General features: G+C 46.4%; 1 protein-coding gene across 1 annotated transcript in view; it reads right to left on the bottom strand.

The window, feature by feature from the left end:
* Positions 1-10,102, bottom strand: part of NINJ2 (ninjurin 2) — a 75,380-nt gene that overhangs the window by 44,718 nt on the left and 20,560 nt on the right. The gene's annotated exons all lie outside the window — the stretch shown is intronic.

Genomic DNA, 10,102 nt, shown 5'->3' with positions numbered 1-10,102 from the left:
GGTGCAATAAATAATTCATCTCGCATGTAGGTGCTGCGCTATTTTTCAAACACACAGAGATGCTGCCGTCATTCTTAAAAATACATATTTGAAGGAGTATCGCATATACTGTTGCTTTTTATCAGCATGCAGTTTTTCATTCAGGGATCCTAAAAGTACAATTACACTTAACTTGGAGGAATCCAAAAGTGTTTTAGAAGTTTTGAAGAGGTACAAGCTTGACAAGTTCGGCTCCTGCTGGATCAGGTGAAGGACACTCCACCTTCCCTGGACTGTGGCTCTTCATTCCAGCCTGACAAACGAGGCCTCCCCTTCTAGCCTCAATCCCCTTGAACAAATGCAGCCACTAGAACAGGAGCTCTTGTAACAGTGAAGACAATGGAAGAAAGAGGGACGGGTAAGCAAGTTGTGTCATGTAAGAGAAAGACGACCTTTGTAAGAAAATCTGGGAAATCCTCAGGACTCCAGCAGCTTGAAGAGCTTTTTCACCAAAGTGACCTGTCACTTCCCTATATTTGTCACTGTTTCCCACTGCACACATGTTTGCAGCACGTGGGAAGTGGGAGGAGTTGGAATGTCCTCCAAATTCCCCTGACACCCAGTCCCCACCTTTGTCCTCTAGAAAAATGTGCTGTTTTGTTTTGTTTAACTTCAGGAGGTCACAGACCCTTGAAGAATGTGATAAAGGTGACAGGCCCTCATTCGACCAGAAAAAAAGGTACCCGCACGGACACAGGCATATCTAATTTTTATTTCAGCAGGTTGCCCACCCCCTGAAGTCACCACGGACCTCCTTGGGCATTTCTAGACTTCAGGAAATCCTGCTCTTGTGTGGGTTGTTTTCAATAAATTTGATTTTACCTTCTCTTAGTGTTCTATAGATCGAAGCTCTAAAACTTTTAACGGGACCTCTGAGTGTCCCACTTCCCAGCTGCTATTCCAGGCTCCCTAGACTTGGGAAGACAGGTTCAGAGAAAAGCTGCATGCTCTAGGGCAGAGCATCGCACACGGAGACCTCATCTCGACGCTAGCTCCCCTGGATAGCTGGAATAAGGTGAATGGAAGCACAAAAGGGGCTTAGGAACAGAGGCCACCTAAGAGTCAAGAATCCCTCCTGACAGGGCCCTTTTTACAAGCGTCTATCTAGGAACTCTGGACCAGCAGACTTGTAGTCCTTGAAATGGAAAGCTGTTCTCATCTCTGGGAAGGATCTCCCAGCTTCCACTCCTCTTGCCCACTATCCACTGTTCTTCCACCTTCTCATCCTGTGTGCAGATGCCTTGTCTGAGGGCTCATCCTCCTGCTGAGGCCACCTGCCCAGCCTGCTCAGTCCTATGAGTCCCTGAATGAACAAGCCAAAATCGAGGAAGATTTTTCCAGCCACGTAGAACATCATTCTGATTCTCAAAGTCCAGTGGTTTTTAACCAACTTGAGCCCAAGCTCAGTTAGCCCAAGAGCATCCATCCTTAACCTTAGTTTGCATCTAACACTTGCTCTGGGAAGACAGAGAAGGCAATACATCTGGGGGTGCTGGGTGGGGGTTGGGGGTGGGGAAGCAACAGGTACCACCAATGAGAGTCCAGGCTGCCAGGCTTGGCTAGGATACCACAGTGTGCACCAGGCAAGGGAGGTAAATTCCCCAAATACCAGGATGTTGGGCAATATTTCAAAGAATGAAATTCATTGCTATTACAGCCCTTCCTCTACCCGCCACCCTGAACTCTATGTCCTGTCCTTTTCCTCTAAAATATACTATGCAAATGATCCATTGTTCTCTATAATCTTACCCTGTTGGGTTCAATTCTATCTCGGCTTTCTAGGACTCTAAACCTATAGCTGTCTAACTATCCTCACAGCTTGTGTAAGGTATGAGCACTTCGAAGGAAGATTGGAAGAGGAAGGCGCTATACATTCAAATCCTTCCACTTAATTATTTTATCCTGTGATTTTAAAAATTAATTTATCCAATAAATAGTTATGGACCTCTAGTTGGGTTAGGACATGGAGGATATGGGAGAATGTATTTAATTAGGATATGGAGGCTATGAGGGACCATAAAGATGTTCTAGGTACATAAAGAAGTACTAGGATACTAGGCACTGGCATATGGGAAAATATAAGAAGGAGATTTGGATTCTGCTTTCAAAGAACCTGCTGTCTAGTAAAGGAAATAAGACTCAAAAAAAAGCCACAATACATGGAGGTGTATATATATATATATATTAAGCCCTAGCTTAGTAACTGTCACATAACAAGTGACATTTAAGTTGGACATTGAAGAATGGGTAAGAGTTGGAGAGACGAACTGAGGAAAAGGCATTCTAGATAGAAGGCATGGAAAGAAACTTGGAAGCAATAGTGATGGACCTACATGCAGAATAGCAAATAGTTCTATTTGGCAAGAATATAGGGAACAGAAGTAGAAAGAGCGAAGGCTAGAAAGCCAGGATACACTTGGCCAATGGAAGACCTTGCATGTCAGGCTTAAGCATAGGTTGGGATTTTAGGGGCATCGCTAAAGGTTTCTAAGTGGAAGAGTTCATGATGATCATAGCTGTATCTCAGAAAGATTAATTTGGGGGGTGTTTGGGTGGCTCAGTCAGTTAAGCGTCCAACTCTTGATTTTGGCTCAGGTCATGATCTCAGGGTTGTGAGCCCGGTGTCGAGCCCCGCATCGAGCCCCGTGTCGGGGTCCACACTGAGAGTGGAGTCTGCTTAAGATTCTCTCTCTCCCTCTCCCTCTGCCCCCACCCCTCTAAAAAAAGGAAAGAAATAAAAAAAGAAAGGAAGGAAGGAAGGAAGAGAAAGAAAGAAAAGTTAATTTGGTAGTACTGTGGAGGCTAGATAGGGGAAAAAGTGAAGGGAAAAAAAGGATTGAACAGTGGCAGTGGGAAGTATCATTTAGAGGAGGAGACTTCTGGTTAACTGAGCCAAAAGTGACCTTGATCTCTGTTTTCACTGGTACTCACCATCTGGAACTTTCAAGGGGAGCGTTACAGTGGAGTTGTTAGAAGACGACTTTGGGGTCCAACAAACCTAGGCTTGAATGATAGCTCTGTTACAAATCAACTTCTCAGAGCTTTATCCATCATACATAAAATGGGAATAATTACATCTAGATTTGTTATAAAGATTAAATGTGATTACATCTGCTAAAACATTATTAGCTTAGAAGCAAAGGGTAAGCAATTAATAAATGGTTGATATGATAATCATTATCATATGACTCGTGTTGTAGATACGTGTGTGTGTAGAGCTAGAATCATCTCCTTCATGAGATTATTAGCTGCTGGAGGGCTGGAAACCAGTTTTGTGGTGTGTGCCCTCAGTGCTTACATAGCTTCTTCTTCTTCTTTTTTTTTTTTCTTCAGATTTTATTCATTTATCTGACAGAGAGAGCACAGCAGGGAGAGAGCAGCAGAGGGAGGAGAACAGGCTCCCCGCTGAGCAGGGAGCCGGAGCCGGGGAGGGGGGGCGGTGGGGGGAAGGGGACCCGATCCCAGGACCCTGGGATCATGACCTGAGCCAAAGGCAGCTGCTTAACTGACTGAGCCACCCAGGCGCCCCCTGCATAGCTTCTTGTACTAACTAGGCCATCAATGACTCTGAAAGAAATAGATAACATGATAGATGAGTAACTAGAACGGGAGTGAGATTTTCATTAAACATCAGAGAATCTGTCCCCTTGAATGAGGACAGATATTCTCTTGCTCCGAGTGCCCCTGCTCTCAGACCTACAATCACTCTACCTTGGCAGATGCGGTAAGAAATCGTAAGGTTGGCCGAAGGCTTGTAGATTTGAAGATGAGATGAGTTTGTCCTCAAGACAGGACATTCTTAGTTCTAGGCAATGTTGGGGACTTCCTGGTCTTGGTAAACATTAACTGTTAACCTCTGGGCCTGTTCCTAATGGACCTACATGCATGCTGTACAGGGGTCTTCAGATAAAGCCCACCTAGTACCTAGCTGCCTGCCTCGCGGGTAATGTTGGTCTAGGCCTGGAGGCCGCGAGTGAGCTGAGAGTTCGTACACTGCAGATGTGGACCCTGGATTCCTCATCTCTTTGTCCGGCTCCATTGAACTAAGAAAGCTGGGGCAATGTCTTCTCTTGGCCACAGGGCCTGTTCACCGAGGCGTCCCTGAATCCTGACTGACGACTCACCACCCCTGTGTGCGACCTACCTCCAAAGGCAGCAACGCGCTAAGGTCTGCAGGGGCTGAGGAAGGGTGAGACAAGGCGCCTGGCTTCAAAAGAATTTCACGCTTGTGGAGCAGAAGAGGTAAAACGCGGGAAAAACATGGCAGCGTGGCCAAGAGTAGAAACGGTGGAGTTGAGCTGCCTGGTTCACATAATAGCATTTCCCTTACAGGAGTTAGCTATCAAGGGTCCAATAGTTCATGGAAGCTTCTTGGCCCAGCACTGGCACATAGCAAGTGTTCCCCCAATGGTTTATTATTATTATTGTTATTAAGTTAAATAATAACAACAGACCTGAAAAGCAACATGGCAACAGGGGATTTTCCAGGCCATTCTCTTAGAGTTTAACCTTCCTTTTTGTTTTTTTTTTTTTGAGATTTTATTTATTTATTTGACAGAGAGAGAGACAGCGAGAGAGGGAACACAAGCAGGGGGAGTGGGAGAGGGAGAAGCAGGCTTCCCGCCGAGCGGGGAGCCCGATGCGGGGCTTGATCCCAGGACCCTGGGATCATGACCTGAGCCGAAGACAGGCGCCTAACGACTGAGTCACCCAGGCGCCCTAGAGTTTAACCTTCTTGATAAAAGAAGATCCTGTCCTTTACTTTTATAGATCCCCCCAACATCCACGCCCAGTGCCTTGCAATCGAACAGGTGCTCAAATATTTGGGGCAAATAGAATTAACCACATTTCTATTTTCCACTACAAGGAAACCTAGGACAGTGAGGTCAGGGAAAGCTTCATGGAGGAGGTGAGATTGAAGTGGACCTTAACAGATTGGGTAGGCTTTGGATGGACGAAGCAGAGTGAAGAGGACTCTGATTATAAAAGCCTAGAATGGGCTGGGGTCTCAGGAGAGGCCGGGAAGACTGGGAGAGCATAGCCATGGCATGCCACACGCACACGAGGGAGGACACCGGTGTGCCTAGAACCTGGGCTCTGAGTGTGGGGCTAGGCCCAGTGGGGGAGCCAGAATCCCCTGGGGGTAGATTTGGGGCCTAGTGGCGGAACTCATCAGCTGCTCAAGGGATCCTTGCCAAAATCGGAGTCCTGTCTGTCCTTCCGGCTCCTTTTTCACATCCTGTTCCAGAACGAGGCCTCAGGGTGTGAAGACGTCCACAGAGACAGGCGAGGCACTAAGACAGGGAGCTGCAGTCCAAGGATCGAGGCTGAGCCTGTAGCGGCCTGCATGATCCCTCCACAGCTTCCTTCGATCCCCAGGCGCAGCTGACAAACCGCTTTGCCAGAAGTGACCACTGTCCCCGAGCCTCTGACAGGCCTCTGTGTCATGACATTTTCCACAGGGAAAGCAGGGTGCAGATTTTTCCCTTTTTGAGTGTTCTTTGAGAAACTCTCTGAGGACTCTCTTCCCCTCCCAGAGGGTAGGAGCCAAATGGTTCTGTGCTCAGAATGGTACTTACAGTGAGTGTTCACACACAATGGACGTTCTTCCTGTCTGAGTGCAGAACGACTGACATGACAGTTTTGAGCACTTCCTCATTTTACAGCCAAGGAGAGGAGAAAGCCCATAATCACAGGAATGCTTCCACGATATATGCCAGTCCTTAGCCTACACACTTTGCACTTAATGCTCACGATAATCCTATGAGGCGGGGGGCGCCTGCGTGGCTCAGTCGTTGGGCGTCTGCCTTCGGCTCAGGTCATGGTCCCAGGGTCCTGGGATCGAGCCCCGCATCAGGCTCCCTGCTCTGCGGGAAGCCTGCTTCTCCCTCTCCTGCTCCCCCTGCTTGTGTTCCCTCTCTCGCTGTGTCTCTCTCTGTCAAATAAATAAATAAATAAAATCTTTAAAAAAAAAAATCCTATGAGGCAGATCCTGTTATTAAGGAACTTGTCCAAGTTCACATAACTAGTAAGCAGGTCCTACAACCAGTAATGTGGGATTGGCAGTCTGGCTCCATTGACCACCATGCTGTTACCTGGATGGAAGTAGCATGGGTCTGATAAGCTGAAAGTGGGAACACAACCCAGGAATCCTGTCTTCTAAATCGGTCCACCAATGTCTAGGTGATGAAAACGAGAACTTGAGTCCCTGCCGTCCCGAAAGCCTCATGTCAGTTCCTATCCTCCGGTAACTCTAAGATCGAGTGAAATTTTACCAAACTGCTCCCCATTCCTTCTTCAGGACACTGAGAAGGCACTGGGGGCCACATGCCTGTAAGGCAACATTTTTCTTTCCATTTTACAGGAAATGGTAAACACCTGAAAATCGAGTTCCTGAAAGAAAGTGGCTGAAGAAAGAACGAAAGAAAGAAGAAAAGATAAGTACAGCCAGAGTGGGCCACTGCTTTCTACAAGCAGGACAGCTGCTTCTAAGCATAGCCTGCAATGCAACTCTTGCAGATCTCAGGGTTGTGAGTTCGAGCCCCATGTTGGGGGTAGAGTTCACTTAAAAATAAATAAATACGTAAATAAGTAAATAAATAAATAAATAAAATATCGCCTGCAAAATGCAAATCCCCATTGGGCACAGCCCCCGCTCCCCATTGGCTTTTCCTGCTCAAAGGCTGGTGTGTGCACCTTGGGCCGCAGGCTCCCCTCTGAGAGGCCCCAGCTCAGGCATGTCCCCTCCTGGGGAAGACAGGGAGAAGGAAGAGGGTCAGCTTTCTGCTTAATGTTCTGGAGGGGAAGCAGCTGCTTCTTAAATGTGTGCAGGGATCAAGGGTGTATTTGAAAACATTGTAAAATGCCTTCAACTGTTGAGCAAGGAAGGGGTTGAACCCTGGGGCTCTGGAGGGGAAGAAGGAAAGGCGAAGTACAGAGGGCTTGTCGGGGAGGACTCAGCAACAGCCCATCACAGGTTTGGGACCAGGGTCTTGCCAGCTCATTTTCTATTTCTAACCCAATGCCAGGCACTTGAGTCTTGTACTCCACCCAGCAATTTGGAGGGCAGCAGTGGGTATGTATATAACAGAACAGGATGCTCTCTGGACAAAAGTTCTGAAAGAAAACCAAAACGGAAGACTAGCCTCCACGCCCCCGCTGGACAGTCTCTAATGACCCTTGGGGAATGTTCCGGACATGCATGGGCATCTGCAAATTTACTCACCTGAGAGTTGCTTCTACCTCCTGCTCCCTGGGATTAGAAACGGGAAGTGCCAAGACTCTCCTTGAGTTTCTCTGTGTTTTGTTTTTTAATCACAGTGATCCACAATCCCTTCTCCTGCTCCTCACCCCATTTTCAGTTAGGGGAAAAAGAAGGTGAAAAACAAAACACCAAAGCACAAAGGTTTTGAGAAATCCTATACTGAAACTCCTGGAAGGCTGGAATTAGATATAAAGAGGGTAGAACTCCAGATTTCTGCAACATCTCCTGGGGGGGGGTGCTGAACTTACTATATGCCCTTTATTTATGTATTTGTTTATTTATTAAAATATTTTATTTATTTATTTGAGAGAGAGAGCACAAGCAGGGGGAGCGGCAGAGGCAGAGGGAGAAGCAGACTCCCCGCTGAGCAGGGGGCCCGATGCGGGGCTCGATCCCAGGACCCTGAGATCCTGACCTGAGCCGAAGGCAGCTGCTTAATCGACTGAGCCACCCAGGTGCCCACTATATGCCCTTTAAAATGAGGGGAAAATTTTCACCACTTCAAAATTATACCAGAAAGGTGTGCAGTTGAGAAAGTAACTAGATTGTGAGAAAGCCCAAAATATTTGGTAAGGATGCTCAAGTTGGGGAAGTTCAGCTGAAATAGCAATTTGTGGGTGGAACATTAGCCGGGAATTGGCTGCAGAATTAGCCATAGTTTGACAGGACGCTGTGGGGGAGGAGGAGGATGAAGTTTGTGTTCAGGCTCAGCCTGTGGTAAAGGATTAAGTAAAGCTAGTTCTATGTGCTCAGGGTTTAAAGTCCTAACCAGCCCCAGGGTATCCAAGGCATGACCAGTAAGTAGAATCAGAGATTCCATTCAGCAAAAGCAGACAGGAAAACAAATTCTCTCTCTCTCTCCTTTTTTTTTTTTGTTTGTTTGTTTGTCCTGGTTGAAAACCACACACAGTAGCCATCTGAAGAAATTCCAGTGTCGGGAGTGTTCAGGCAGGGAAGGGAGGATAAAAATGCAGCCAACCTCTGACCACAGGGGAAATCAGCCTATAATGGTTCCTCATATGCCATTGTCTAGCCCTGAGCTCTGGAATGTTCACGGGGTGTCCTTTCATATCCCATGATTCTAGCCCATGAAACACTTCCTGCTTATCCTCTCTTTTCCTGTGACCCCCAATATGTCAACTGGCAAGGCTCGGCATTCCTGTCTGGGACTGAGCAGCTTGAACCACTTGTGTGCATCACAGGTAATCTTCAGCTGCTGTGGGAGAGCACTGAGTGAAGAGAAAGTGCTAGGTCCTGCTGAGCATCTAGGGGAATGGAGGTGGGGCAAAAGCTCTAAAGGTCAACCGCAGTGGTCCCCAGTTTTTGTGTGCCTTTTCAACACAAATTCTAGTTGATCCACTAATAGCTTTAGAAAACTTGACCTTTTGTAAAAACGAGGAAACTAAAATTACAGCCCTGCCCGTAGCTTGGTAGCTTTGGAAACATGGCACCACAGTGAGGCAATCTGGGGAGAGCGCCAAACCAAACCAGAACCAAGAGTGGAAATTTTAAGCCATTAACATGAAAGATTAGTGGGTCTCCTTGAACTTGGGCAAGCAAGACCTTACAGGATTTTAGATCCAGTGCATTTTCTTTTCTTTTTTTTTTTTTAAAGATTTTATTTATTTATTTGACACAGAGAGAGAGTTAGCGAGAGCAGGAACACAAGCAGGGGGAGTGGGAGAGAAGCAGGCTTCCCGCGGAGCAGAGAGCCCGATGCAGGGCTCGATCCCAGGACCCTGGGATCATGACCTGAGCCGAAGGCAGACGCTTAACAACTGAGCCACCCGGGCACCCCCTCCAGTGCATTTTCTAACAGTGGATTTCAATTAACAGGGGTTCTGAAACACACCTCAATCTGACATTGGACTTGGGGCAAAGATCTACTTTTCTTTCCAGGGAAGTCTTATGATAACTGAATCAATTCCTCTTCTCTAAAAACATCCCCTCCTGGACAAGTCTACCTAAAATAGTACCACCATCCTTTATTTTAAAAATTAATCATGTCATTTAAGAACTTTTAAGGGTATCCTCTTGTCTTACTAAATCCAGTGCACACTCCTCTGCCTGATTATTTAAAAATCCTACATAATTTAGCCCCACCGCACCTATCCACTAGTGCTCTCCCACACACACCCTCTGATCTAGTTGGGCTGGCCTTCTCACTGTCTCCAGATAGCTTATTCATTCCTGCCTTCGTTTTAATGCCCTGTATTCTTCCCCTTCAACCTCTGAACCTGAACTTACTCTTCCTCTTTAAATATCCCGGAAAGACCCCACTTTTGGAGATTTTGCCAGCTATTTCCTTTTTCAGCTTTTCCATCTCTAGGTAATTACCCATATGTATCTATTCTTTGCCTCCTCAATTACACTGAAAGCCACAATGGATATAAATTTTATGTTACAGTGTCCCACATAAATTGTGCTCAATGAATAACTGTTGATTAATAGCAATTCTTCTTTCATGAATTAAAGGCTGAATGCACATACAGACTCACTCTCATTCCCATCACATGGGATTTCAAGACAGCATAACTTGCAAGCATATTTGGGTCCTCTAAGTTTGGTAACACAGGGAAAAAATGTAAAGAATGGTTGTGCCTAAGATAGCAAGGGATGGGTTCAAAATAGAATAAAATGCTTGCTCAACACTGACAATTTGAATGCTAGTCTGAAAACTGGGCACCTCCAGAATGCTGCATTCTTCCTAGCATTCAAATCCAGGGCACCATAACATTAATTAATTAATTCTTTTGCGTTTAAGACTTTTCCTCCTGGTGGCTCCTGGGTGGCTCAGTC

This window comes from Leptonychotes weddellii, chromosome 5, assembly GCF_054177405.1.
Source record: "Leptonychotes weddellii isolate Sample4059 chromosome 5, ASM5417740v2, whole genome shotgun sequence".
Taxonomy (NCBI): domain Eukaryota; kingdom Metazoa; phylum Chordata; class Mammalia; order Carnivora; family Phocidae; genus Leptonychotes; species Leptonychotes weddellii.
Note: the sequence above shows the minus strand (reverse complement) of the source record. Positions and strands in the feature narration are given on the sequence as shown.